The following is a 14315-nucleotide window of genomic DNA, read 5'->3' on the forward strand; positions in this document are numbered from 1 at the left end:
GCTGTTCTCCATGCTCTGCGTTGGGCAGTCCATTCCGGCATCAATCATCTGCTTCTTCAAACAGATTGCCTAGTCCTTCTTCTGCTGCTCCACCACAATGCTCAAGAATCCGATTGGTGTCTCCAACCCATTCTAGCTGACATTTTGTCTTTGTGTAAATCTTTTGATCATGTTGTCTTACAAAAAGTGGACCGTGATGTGGTTTACGCTGCTCACCAACTTGCTACTGATGTAAGACTTTTTGCTTAGTTAATGTTTATATTGCTTAGGGCTGGGCAACAAACCCACCCGCCCGCACAAACCGCCCGACCCTACCCTACCCGCAGTGCTTTGGGCGGTTTCGATGTAGGTAGGCGGGCGGGTGCGGGTCAAGAAATTGGCAAAAGATCGGGTTCGGGTCGAACCCGACCCGCCCGCAACCCGCATCTTTTTTTTTTTTTTTTCTTTTTTTTAAGAAAAAATAACTAGTTATTATTATTATTTTTTGCATTCTGGATGGATGGAGATAACTAGTTATTATTTTTATTTTTACATTTTGGATGAAAATAAAATTTATTATATGGGCACTTATATACATTATCATGATCTAATGATATTTAAATTAGTGTTACTAGTTTGACTTTTATTTATACATATAAAAAAAAAATCATTATATTCCATTAGTCTAGTAGACACAGTTAAATATGATATTTTGAATTGTCATTCTATTATCACATTATTGCATATTAAAAGCTAAACAGTGAAGATTAATCCACTATTAAAATTAGTGTTACTAGTTTGACTTTAAGGGTTTGTTTTTGCATATTTAAATTAGTATTACTAGTTTGACTTTTAAGGGTTTGTTTTTGCAAGCTAAGGAGGAAGATTAATTACTATCCTCAAGCATGGTTCCATATCATAACATGTGGACTATTTATTATGATCATGAATTGTATATCTTGTAATTTAATTTATAACTCTTCTAAAAAAAAAAAAAAAGTGTTTAGAAAGTAACAAAAAATGTCAAATTTGCTTAAGTTAAAAAAAAAAAAAAAAAAAAAAAAACTAAACCGCAAACCGAACCGCACCCGCCCGCACAAATCGCGAACCGCATCGCGGGCGGTTGCGGGTCCATTTTTCCCCAACCGCATAAGTGCGGGTCGGGTCGGTTTTGACCCGCACCCGGCCAAAACCGACCCGTGAGCAGCCCTAATATTGCTGTGTTATCCTCAAAAAAATAAAAATAAAAAATAACATTCTATATCCAATTTGATTTGGATATTAAATTTCCAAGTAATGCTATACAAACAGAATTTGTATTTAAAAAATTCATGGATAATAATGTAGTCATTCATCAATCTGATTTATAATTGCAAGAATAGCATTACCACATTATTCATGCCTTAAATTTTGTATGAAAATTATGTCCGCATATCATTTTTCTAAATTTCCTTTCAATTTTGCAAGTGATACAAAAGAGTGGTGACAAGAGTGGCCACGAAAATTGCAACCACAACATTTTTTTTTGAACAGTAACTCCAAAAAAAAGAAAAAAAAAAGAAAAAGAAAAAGAAAAACCGAGTATGATCTTTTTAATAAACTAAACTGTAAGTTTTTAATTTTGTTAATTTAAATTTAAAATTTTTGATTTATTTTCAATTTAAACTATTTACTTATTTTCAGTAAGTAGAACCAATATAGATGTACATAAAATGTTTACAATATTATTTTTTATTGAGTTTAACGACTAAAATATATATATATTTTTTTCCAATGATTTTACTTATCAAATATAGACAAATAGTATAGATTTAAAACAAAATAAAAAATTAGAATATAATTTGTTAAAAAAAAATTATTTTCTTATAAGGATTAAATCCTAAAGTATTTTTTGTAATTCTTTTTTTTTAATAATTAAAATAATGGTGTACGTTCCACTGCTCTCATATATTCGTGAGCAATTTATAAGTCATTATTGTTTGTACCATTGCTCTAAATCCTGTGTGGATTTTGAGTTTGAGGAGTTTCATGGTCGGATTGTTTCTTGTTTGAGATTTATTTATTCATTTAGTTTAAAATTTTATTTATTTATGCTTGAGATTGTTGTGCTTATAGTATCTACAACACCCAACTATATCAAAGTTGATGATTGTTATGAATAATTAGGATAAAAACTAGAATTAGAATTAAAACAAATACAAATATAGAGAATGAAGAAGAAAGATTTTATATGGTTTAACAAAACCTATCTCTACGAGCAATAATTCTCACTAATCACAAGCAATCGTACAAATAATAATTTTTAATATGAGACAAGAACGAATTCATATCTTTCAATTGCTCACAAAAACCCCAAAACGTTTCAACATGAGAAATCATTCATATTTAGGGGTTGTTTGGGATGATCTAAATAAGTGTACTTTTTATCTTTTTACAAAAAGATGTGTAAAAAAATAAAGAGATAATATAATAAAAAAAAGATAAAACGTGTAGTCAAACTTGACCTTATAATAGAAAAATCTTACCCAAGTATTAAACCCAAACCCACAAAGAATAGAATTCTAGTTATTTAGTTTCTTATAATCCAAACCAAAGCTATACGAAAACACAAACCAAGTCAAATAAGAATTCTCTCCTACAATCCTAATCCATATCCATAATTTCCTCCTAGAAATTTCCCAATCCGGTGCTCTGCTGCTTGAGTAAGGATCCTCTAGAGTTTTTTTTCCCTAAAGTTTCCTAGAGTAATGCATTATGTGGTTGAGATTTAATGACAAGTCACATCAATTTTTCAACATTAAATCTGAATCACACAATTCACTCCTTTAGGAAAAAAATACTTTTAGAGGATCCTTGGTGCTGCTGCTTGGCAATTTCCCAAAGCTTCTCCCTGCAAAATTTTCTTGCAGATTTTGGGTCACCCACGTGGGATTCAAATTTTCCACGCCGACAATGAAGAAGAAAACAAATTTTACCCCTTCGAAGAGCAGGCCTCACCGACCCACAGGTCCAACTCGCACTCATGATGATGGCTGGATTTTGTTTTTCATGCCATGTGTTTCTGCAGCAAACATGGAATTTCTCACACTGTCGGCGTTGTTGCTGCGGTAACGCTCGAAGTTGGGCATCCAAATCTCCGCTCCCGCCGTTGCAAATCCTGGTAACTACATCTGTAATTTGATGCCTACTATTTATATGTGTGTTGCACAATATTTACCTACACTGTTTTGATTCTTGGGTACATGTTAAATAGATGCACACCAGGTGTTTGTCAATATGTATCAATAAATAAAAAGTTTAACAGCCTCATTTTGCCGAAACAGATTACATATTTGTTGTATGCATTTGACCTGGAACCTACCACAAGAAACTTTGTCCAAAAAATATGGCAGTAGAGCAGCAGGGTCAGTGAAAACAAAACTGAAACATAAAAAAAAAAAAATATCGGATTGTTCTGATTAATATAAAAAAAAAAAACCGATTTATGCTTGACAACATGAGTGCACCTCAAAAATAAATTCCTCCAAACAAAAATAAGGCTAATTTGGGAATTGGGCCAATGGTTTGAATTCCAATTTTCTTTTAATCAATTAGTTTGTGTGTGATAATGTTGCTATTGTTGTCGTTGTGTTGCTGTTGTTTAATGTATGCTTTTTATTGTTGTTGCTTTCCACCCTCTTGCTCACCATGTGTTTGACAAAATGTTGAAACGAAATTGGAACAGGCTCACTATTTATTTACTTAGTTGTTTGTTGTTATTCTTTATGTTTTGTTTCGTTAATCCCACGAGATCAATTCTGTGACTTTTTTTTTTGGGTAAATATCAAAGCTGTGGCTTCTTGCATTCTCTCTCCATGTTATCCTATTCTTAGCTTTTTAATCATTTTGTTCGCATATAATCTTGAAAATTCCTTTTCCTAATTGTCAACCTATCATGTGGTCTTGCTTTAGAGTTTCAGCTTTTTAAGTAATTTCCTTCTCCACTCATAATCAAGATGATTTTCACCAAAGAAATTGTTGTTGGTGCATTATCTATGATTTTCCTTCACATAATACAACACAAACATCTTGCCCAAGTGCTGACGAACATCTTGCCCAAGTGCTGGACTAATGTTAGGAGTCTTAGTATGCTACCTTGTGAACTTAAACCAAATAATCTGACATAATGACAATGATACAGATGAAATAAAAAACCAGATATTCAGAAAGTATATGAGGTAAACGCCTAAGAGTCTAAGACAGACACAATTAGCCATATGGCAAGCACCACGTAGAACTCATAAAACTTCGGCTTTTACCAATCCATACCAAGAAAGATGAAACAAATTGGGATTTCTTAGAGAAGAAACCAAAGGAAAACAGAGAATGAAAAGATTCAATCGCTAAAAAAAGATGAGAAGATATCAATGTAGAAACCAAATATTGCATGCAGAACCCAAAAAAAAAAAAAAATAAATAAATAAAATTGTCTATGGTTCCTCAATTTTTATTACATTACATGAAAGTTGTGTGCAGGTTCGTAAAACAAAATCTCTTAAGAGTAACATTATTTTCAAGACCAACATAGAATTCACTAATGACATTCACACCATGTATTTGGGTGTCATAGAATTCACAGAATAACAATAACAACCCAAAGAAGATTTCACCAGGTGCACAAAGTTTGACATGCATTAGGATGCTTTTAATTCAAGTGGGAAAGCTTCTATTCACTATGTGGCCTTCAACTCTAGGAGTGAAAATTTTGTATTTCCATTGGCAATAGCAACAGTCCATGCCTCATTATCCCAAAATGTTTCAGTTTCTTTTCTTAGTACTGCCAAAGGAACTCTCTATGAATCAAAAAGTTTCAAACTTCAGTTATTCCACTTGTATATTCTTATGGTGTGTTTGGTCGAGGGATTTGAAAAGGGAAAGGGAAAGGGAAAAGGTGTATGAAACTAGGTGAAATGTAGGTATATTTTATTTACATTTCACCTACCTTTTCATTTTCCTTTTCCCTTTCCTTTTCCAAATTCCTTCCCGAATCTCCCAACCAAACACAATCTAAGTAAATTGTAATCTTTTTATTCCCAACTTACTAGAGATAAGGAAATTGCATTATAAACATAATGTATTTTCAATAGTTATCAATTGCTTTTTTAAGCGTTAGATGTTCCAGATTTGAAATATATTGTAGGTCCTTAACATACCAATTACCAAACAGTGGAAAAGTATCCACGGAATAGGATTTCATTTCCAGATTTGGTTCCATGCAAACCAACAAGGCTTTGAGGAGTGACTAAAGGAAACTCAAGTTTCAAGCACCACTCTATTGATTCTATTCCACTTCAAATAGTTTGCTGAAATTAAAATCATCTAGAAGCTGGAGCTTAGACATGTGCCTTATGAGATGTACAAGCTTGCAATGTTTGCATCAATTCGATGAACAGAGATGTTATTTAATTTTGATAGATGAGTTAAGGAGACACACACTTGAGTCTATCGGGGGAATACGGCTTAAATCGCTGGGGTGTTCCCTATGGCAATGGAGGTTTTTTTTTTTTTTTTCTTCCTAACTTGTAAAACACTCTAAAGTTATATTCAGGAAAAATACTCAATTTTTAGCCCAAGAATTAGAAACATAGAAAAAGTAAACAACATAGAGTACTTTAGAGTGAAGTTTCTTCAAAGTAAAAGGCTTTGGAAAAAGCATCCATGGAACTGCAATAATTGCCGAAAACAACAATTTGATCTGCAAAAAATCTATTATGAATCAACCAAAAATTTGGAAGTTAAATAATTTGAGCTCACACAAAATACAAGAAGAATGAGACGGCTGAGACAAAGACAATGGTTGTTTCTAAGGGTATGTTTGGTTTTGCAAATTTGGGTTTTCATGGGGGTTTGGTTTCTTCTTTGGCTCACAGCTCTCCCAAAGAGTTATTTACTAAACCAGAGATTTTTCAAAAATTATTTATCAAATGCAACTTGTTTTGAATTTGTAGGCTCTTTGTTCAATTATTTAAATTGTTCATTTAATATATCTCTCTATTTGTAGTTGTATATTTCACATATTTATTTTTAAAAAATAAACAATATATGAGTTTGGAAATAGACTTATTTTTTTGAAACAAATATAATGCAATCATATTAAAAAATTATTTATCAAATGCGAGTTTGGATTATAATTTGGATTAGTTATTGACTAAATTTAGGAGCAAGTCCTTAGATATTGTTAGTTTTGCTTACCACTAAACTTTTGCTTCCATTATGCAGATAAATGGGATAAATAGTAGTTCAATGGGCAAGTGTCCTCCAGTTTGAATCTCATTGGTTGGTTGGTCTGGCTTTGAAGATAGTATCAGATGATGATCCAATGAGGAAAAATCTCCTTTTGGAAATGAGACTTTCTCAAGAGACTGAGAAATTAATTTTATATCTTTACTTATTAATAGAGAAATAATTTAAGTTTATTTATTTTCCTGAATTCTAAAATGGGTTTGAATTGATGGATTTGAAAACAACTTTATTAGGAATTGTTTGGGTCGGGCACTAGGTTGCGTGCAAGGCAGCCACCTCACCAGTATATATGTATAAAGTGTGGATTGCTGATGAACAGTAAATTTTTGTCCCTTACCAAATTACTTATTTGCCCCTTTTGCTTTTAGTCTCAAATGCTTTACACGGTATAAAAGGAATAATATTAGGGTTGTAAGTGCAATTTCGCTGTGTGGGTGGGTTGAAAAGCAGGTATTTTTTTGACTTTTTTACCCTTTCTTTCCTTCGTTCTTGTGTGTGTGCACATTGTCCACATTGTGCAGCGTTTTGGAAAATATAAAATCACAGGAGATCTCATCTTCGGGTGATTTTATTTGCACACCACATTTTGTCTCAGTACACACCATTTGTGTCTTCTGGGTATCAACTTCTGAATAAATAGATATGTTTGGAAATCTACTTTCGAACAAAAATATAAATGTTCGGATATCAACTATTGAATGGGATTTTTGTTCTAACAATTAGTTTTTGTTTAGAAGTCGATATTCTAACATTTTATTTTTGTTCAGAAGTTGATATCCAATTGGCACAATGATGTGTACAAAGATAAAGTATGGTGTGCGAATAGAATTACCCTTCATTTTCATCTCAGAATCACAAAAAGCTGGCCTTTCTTCTGTCTCTTCTTTCTATTTTCCTCTTCCCTCTCTTTCTTCTATAATCTAGGTTAAATCTTCTCTGGAAATTCTTCGGATGATTCAACTGGAACGATGGAAATTCTTCATTTTGGCTACCCACTCAGGTTGCTGGGTTTGAAACCAAGTCCCGATCATCAACATCAGCGCCTCAACATCAGTTCTTGGTTTTCCCTCATCAGTCTCAATTGCTACTTAAATCAGTGTCATTCTGTTTGCTGGTTGCTTTGCCGGGTAATGATGCCTATGTTGTTTTATTTGGTTTATCTTTTTGGTATTATTCATTTGAGATAGGGTTTCTTGGTTACCGTGGCTTCGTTGCAGATATCTGGTTTGTGATGTGCTCTTCTTGAATGCTTAGCTTTTCCTTGCATTTTTTCCCCCTGCTTTAGATTTTCTGGTTAGGCTATAGATCTACTGAAGTTAATTATACTGTTGTTTATAAAGTCCAACTCTGATTGGTCTATGTAAATATACATTCAAGATATTTACTTAATACAAAAAATGGTTTTCTATTTTATTTATACGGATAATAACAATTTATTATAATGATATTAAAATTAATCTTGTAGTTTCTGTTCGATTCTATACCACATGTGTACATTTATTTTCATTCAGTTTTTACTATAATTATTTGGATTCCATAAACACTGGTCTTTTGCTTGCAAAAATTGCATAGACAATGGTATGATTTTGTTGTTTTTCGCTATTTTTTATGACCTTGTCTCATTTTGATCTTTTCATCCTGCTGTGTTCAGTAGTGAGATCAGGATTACAGCTGGATATATTTGGTGTTTTCTGTAGTATCCAGTATACATTGATGCATATATTTATGTGCAGACCAGTTCAGTTATCGATCGTTTGCTTCTATAGCAGTATATGATTTTTTTTTGTCAATTGGTTACATACTACCTCTGCGAGCTGATTACAAGTTTGGTCTAATATTATTTAAGTTTTCTGGTGATTTTTGTCAACTTGAGGTAATTTGAGAATTAAAAGCACTGTTCTTGCTTTGTTATGTGAAACATTGCTCTTGGATTCTTTTTTGACTACTTCTAAAGCAAGAGTAATTGGAGAGATCATGAAGAGCCTCAACGGAGTTAGTAAGCAATGTTATGATGAGGGTTGGACAGAACCAGAGGCCGCTCAATCTCTTTAAATCATTTTTACATTGTAAAATTTTTATTGAAAATTGATTTTTCAGACATTTCAAGAAGCAAAATTACTAATTAATTTTTTGTACTTGAGATTTCTAACATTATTTTTAATTGATATTAATACCTAATTTTCCCTTTTTTTTGGGTGTGTGTGTGTGTGTGAGATATAATCAATCTTAAGTTGGTTTTTATCAATTTTAATTACACATATTTATATTTTGCAGAAGTTATTGCTATAACTGTTGTCAATAAAATTCTAAGAATGAACAATACAAGAAAAAAGTTTTATCTTTTATATAGGTCAATACATCAACTATATTATTTACTTCTGTTTGTAGAGTTCATTTACTTTTTTATTTTTAAATTTCTAATTCTGACAAGATATCACGTCAATCAAGATTCCTCCCTTTTTATTTTCCTTCGACAAATCACTCCTTGAATCCTTAATCCAAACATAACTATAATATATTAAATTATTCATTGGCCTGTTCCTATGTTTGGGCCTTAGGCCAATAACAGAGTCGGTTTTGGACAGAACGTGAACTAATCAATCATTTATTTTATATTCCATTGCGTTTCTTGACTGGAAAAAAACTACACACATGCAATTCCAATTCTAGAAAATTATTCTTATTCGATCCATTTTCTCATTTTTGTGTTTACTCATTTTGCTCGTTTATTGATGGTTTACGAAGTTTTTGGCTATTATATTTTTCCACCCATCATTTATTGAAATACCTATTCATAATTGTCTTTATGCATATGATTTTTTCTTCCCCGAGGTTTTAATGTGTTTGTTTTTCCTATTGTTGGCTCAAATAATTTAAATTTCTTCTAAATCCTATTTGTACATATTCTGTATAAATCAACTTACAGCTCAATCAAATTCAAGATATCAAAATTGAATGAGCTCTTTTGCTTACCTCTATCTCTAACAGTGTGTGTGGTTAGGAGATTTGGGAAGGGATTTAGAAAGGGAAAGGGAAAAGGTGTGCGAAATTAAGTGAAATGTTTCCCAAATCTCCTAGCCAAACACAGTGTAAAGGGGTGCAAGCACTTCACTTGCACTTCTCCTTATGTTTGAGTGTCTTAGATTGCACTATTTGTATCTCTAGAAACATTGTTATGTCACCACCTTCATATTCATAAATAAGCATTTCTACTCACAAATAAACAAAGCAGTTTTATTTTATTTTTTTAAGTAAATGTTCTGTTTAAAAATTTAGAAATTTCCACAGATCTGTGAATGGTCTTGCCTTTTCATATACTAAAATCTTATAACAATGAATGAGTGTATTATGAGATTTACAAATTCTGTGTGTATGAATCATGAATTTGGGTAGAGATTTAAACAAACCATTCCTAAAATGCATGCATACTTAGCTTTTAAAGGTCATGATTGCTATCAATAGAAACAACCATGTCGGAAATTTTAGGAAAATGCTATCTACCCATAAATTTTACACCGAAAAGTATCCCAAAAGTGAGGTGTATGGTGCAGATTCAAAGTTGGTTTGATGTGAGTTCGCCCGGAATGAATGTGGTCTATCCTGCATATGTATTTTTTTGGTCTATCCTACATATGTATTTTTCTAGATGATTGTTCTAAGTATGTAGTATTGTTGAAAATTTTAACAAGTTGTGATCTATATTACAATAAATTTCTATAAATCTAAGCATTCCTATAGGATTGTGATGTAGTGTCATGTGCATAGCATGTGTTAGATAGAGTATCCTACAAATAGAGTACCACATCACTTGTAACGAACTTGGATATATTGAATTTGAATTGAATTGAGAATTTCTCTCTCTAATATCTCTCTAAGTTCCTCTCTCTCTCTAGTTCTTGATTGACATCATATTTTGGTATCAGAGCTTCAGGTTTATTGTTCCTAATTCATGTTCTAAATGCATGAATTGTGGGAGAGATACGTACCTGAAATTTGAAACCCTAATTACGAATCACAATCACGTTCATAGTTGTGTGAGAAGCCATCACGAAGCAGTAGTGGAAATTCCGTCGAACTCAAGACATAGAATCGAAGCTCGTGGTTCGCAAATCTGTCTCAAATCGTGAATCGCAACTTGGGGTTGAATTGATTTCGCGAGTTGTCCTTTGTGATTTATGGGAGCTCGATTGAAGATTTTTAGTACTTTTGTGATCAAGATTCGACTTGCGATTCTTCGAAGTTGGGCTTCTCACAGTCGAATTCAGAGCCAAGATCCGAACTCGAGTCCAAGCCCTAGTCAAGATCTGATTTCGATTTGTCACTGTCGTAAATCGAAGTTGCTGTTCACATTGCGATTTCAGAATCACAGAACACATCGATTCAAAGTTTGTTGGATTTTCGCAATTGCGAATCTGGGTTTTGTACACTTGCGATGAAATCATACTTGGGCTGTTCTTTGATGTTGTTCTGGACTCGATTGACTGAAATCAACATGTGGGTAAGTGATTTTTGGAGTTTTTAATCCATCTGTGTTGAATTTCCTATGTTATATGAAGTCTCGAATTCTTTAAATCTGCGTGCATCAATCTGAGTTCAATTCTTGTCTTCAACATTTTGGGTTTTGCCTCTATTGTGACATTATCTGTTCACTATGCCGAGATTGTATATTGGTTCACTGTTTTATCAATATTCAACTGGGTGAGATTACTGTGTCTCTGCATATTCTGGGGAATTGTTCAATGTCTCAATGAGGTCGAGGTCGAAGGGGTGGTCATGGTAGGGCTTATATCCCAGATTTGGGTGATCATGATGGGGGTAATGGAATTCCGTATCCAAGAGATGAGATGGCCGAGATGAGACGACAAATTGCCGCGTTAACCGAGACGGTGCAACATCTCCTACCTCCTACCGGGGGTAGTGATGGTTCCGATGATACCGAAGGTAATACTCATTATTCTTTTGATAATATCTTCTGGGCCCCACGATGGCGTCGAACGGATGTGGATAGGATGGAACACAAATGGGAGAACAATATCAAAATTGAACTTCCCGAATTTCATGGAAGCCTCAATCCTGATGAGTTCATCAATTGGCTCAACACCATTGAGCAGATTTTTGACTATGGAGAGGTCTCCATTGAAAAGAAAGTTAAGCTTGTGGCTATTCGGTTGAAGGGGAGAGCTTCCACTTGGTGGGAACAACTTCAACTCAACCGTTGCCGATGTGGAAAGGAGAAAATCCATGATTGGGAGAAAATGAAAAAGAAGCTAAAGGGCCATTTTCTACCATTCAACTACCTCCAAAGTGTTTATCTCAAGCAAGATGGTAGTGTGAATGAATACACGAAAGCCTTTTATCAATTCATTACACGGGCTGACTTAAGTGAAAGGGAGGAGCAACGGGTGGCCCGCTATGTGAGCGGCTTGAAATCTTCCATCCAAGATGTTCTTGCCTTGCACACATTACATTGTGTTTCCGAAGCTTCTAATCGGGCCTTAGCCATGGAGAAGCAACAAAGCCGCCATGCTTACCAAATGGGACAACACTCCCAAGGAGGGTTTCGAGATGGTTTTAGGCCGGGTCCTTCCACTCCTAGCTTTGCCAAATCTAATCCTCCTTCCAAGTTTGTGGATAAGGGTGCTTCCTTCTCTCAAGCTCCTCGTCCTAATGGTGCTTTCGGAAACCAAAATACACCACAAGGTGGAACATTCAAATGCTTTAGGTGTGATGAACCAGGGCATAGATCTTCCGATTGCCGCAAGAACATGGGTAATAATCGAAACAAGGCACTTCTCATTGAAGAAGTTGAGGAGCATGGTGACTTTGAAGATGCTCCAATCTTTGATCCTTCGGGTAAAGTGGCAATTGGTGGAGATAGTGATGAAGAAGAGAGTCTTGCTCTTTTGTTGAAGAAGACTCTTCTCCCACCAAAACTAGAAAGCCAAGAAGATTGGTTGCGTACCAATATCTTTTATTCCTCTTGCAACATTGGTGGCCGTGTTTTTAACATGTTCATTGATAGTGGAAGTTGTGAGAATGTAGTTTCTCAAGAAGTGGTGGACAAACTTTTTTGAAAATCAACAAGTTTTATTAAAGAAGAAAGTGTGGAGGACAAAAAGTCCTCGTACAATGAAAAAGAACCCAATCAAAATAAAAACAGCTATCAAAAAGAAAGAGAAAACAAGAAAATCCAATCACTTGGGGTTGCAAACAGCAAACCAATCCCTAGAAATCAAGAAAAGTGGAACTCCTTTAAACGGAGGAGACCCAAAAGCCCAAAATGAAGCCAAAAACCCAGCCCTATCCCACAAAGAGTCTACAGCAGCCCCATTTTCATCAAAGATCCGTGAATTCCTCTCCAGCCAAATAATCCGGAAAATAGCACAAACAATACAAGACCACAAGGTTTTGGCTCTCTTAGAGCCGCCGAACCCGTCAAGCTTAACAAGAAGCATATGTGTGCAATCCTGTGGAGCAGCCCATTTAACATCACACAAACCAAATAGATGCTGCCATAATTGAATAGCCATCGAACAATGAAGAAAGAGATGATCCGCCGATTCCGAACTCCTCTTGTACATCACGCACCATTGAGGGCAAAGATAGTGATTAGGCCTTCTCCTTTGGAATAGGTCATTGGTCATGACACCTCTATGAGCTAAGGACCATATGAAAAACTTCACTTTATGAGGGACACCCGCTTTCCAGATTTTCAAATGAAGAGGAAACAAACGGAGGACTTATCAATGAGATTGTCAAACAAAGATTACAAGAAAAGACCCCTGAAGAGCTGATATTCCACACCCTTTTATTGGGAGATAAAACTAAGGAAACCCCATTAATCAATGTCAATAAAGATGCTAACTCAAGAGACTCCCTATTACTTAGATTCCTACGGAAATTGAAATTCCAAGAGATTGGTGCCACATCAGAACATGCCACTGACGCAATGGACACATTTCGCGCATGAACCAATCGATATAAAAGTGGAAAAGCTTTGTCAAAAGATGTATCCCCCACCCAAACATCCTCCCAAAATCGAATACTAGCCCCATCACCCACTTTCATAGACACAAATCGAGACATAATGGGAAACAAACGAGAGATAGACTTCCACGGAGAACGACAATTGCCTCTGCTAACCACAATAGAATCTCTACCATTAGCCTGAATTCCGTACTTTCTTTTAATAATAGAACACCATAAGGACTCGCTTTCCTCGGGAAATCTCCACAACCATTTGCTCAAGAGGGCAATGTTTCTAGCAACAATGTTCCCAATAGCAAGACCCCCTTTATGCCAAGGAAGAGAGACAATCTCCCATCTGACTAGGTGATCCCTCTTACCCTCATCAAACCCCTCCCATAGAAAATCTCTCAATAATTTCTCAATTTGCCTTGCAAAACGAACTAGGTATCTTGAAAAGGGACAAAAAATAAATAGGAATATAACTCAACACTGATTGTACCAAAGTGTATCTCCCACCCCTAGACAACAATGCTCGCTTCCAACCCTCCAGTGGAGGAATATCCCCATCCTTATTCTCTATCTTGGTTCAAGAAAGGCAATGAGATCAAGGTTACGTAACGGTGCTTGTTTTCATTTTCTATCCGACAAGAATACTTTGATGAGGCATGGTGTGATATAGTGCCTACGGATGCTTGTCACATTCTACTTGGGCGACCTTGGCAATATGACCGGCAATCTTTGCATGATGGCAAACGGAACACCTACACCGTTGTCAAGAATGATATCCGGTTTACCTTGCTTCCAATGAAGGAAAAGGTTACTTCCAAGGATGTTTTCAAGTCATCTCCTAGTGCTACTACGTTGCTTGCTTCCAGGGAGTTTGTGGAAGAGAGTCGAAATTTTGGGATTGTATTGGTGTTGGTTCCGGTTGTACACACGGGTGCTTCTAAACAAAAGGTTGAGGTGGCTACTCTTTTGGAAGAGTATTCTGATGTCGTTCCCCAAGAACTTCCTTCCGATTTGCCTCCTATGCGTGACATTCAACATTGTATTGATTTGGTACCCGGGTCGGCGCTTTCAAACAA

General features: G+C 35.1%; 1 protein-coding gene across 10 annotated transcripts in view; it reads left to right on the plus strand.

The window, feature by feature from the left end:
• Positions 1–2825: 2825 nt before the first annotated feature.
• Positions 2826–14315, plus strand: part of LOC145813707 (uncharacterized) — a 49055-nt gene continuing 37565 nt past the window's right edge. For 7 of the 10 annotated variants that reach the window (XM_082909599.1, XM_082909600.1, XM_082909598.1 and 4 more), the window contains exons 1-2: positions 2826–3139; positions 6238–7388. The gene's annotated coding sequence lies outside the window, so the exon portion shown is untranslated. The remainder of the gene's footprint in view (positions 3140–6237; positions 7389–14315) is intronic. The other 3 variants (XM_082909605.1, XM_082909606.1, XM_082909607.1) reach the window with 1 other exon arrangement.

Source organism: Camellia sinensis, chromosome 15, assembly GCF_055761805.1.
Source record: "Camellia sinensis isolate YWXY chromosome 15, ASM5576180v1, whole genome shotgun sequence".
Lineage (NCBI taxonomy): Eukaryota > Viridiplantae > Streptophyta > Magnoliopsida > Ericales > Theaceae > Camellia > Camellia sinensis.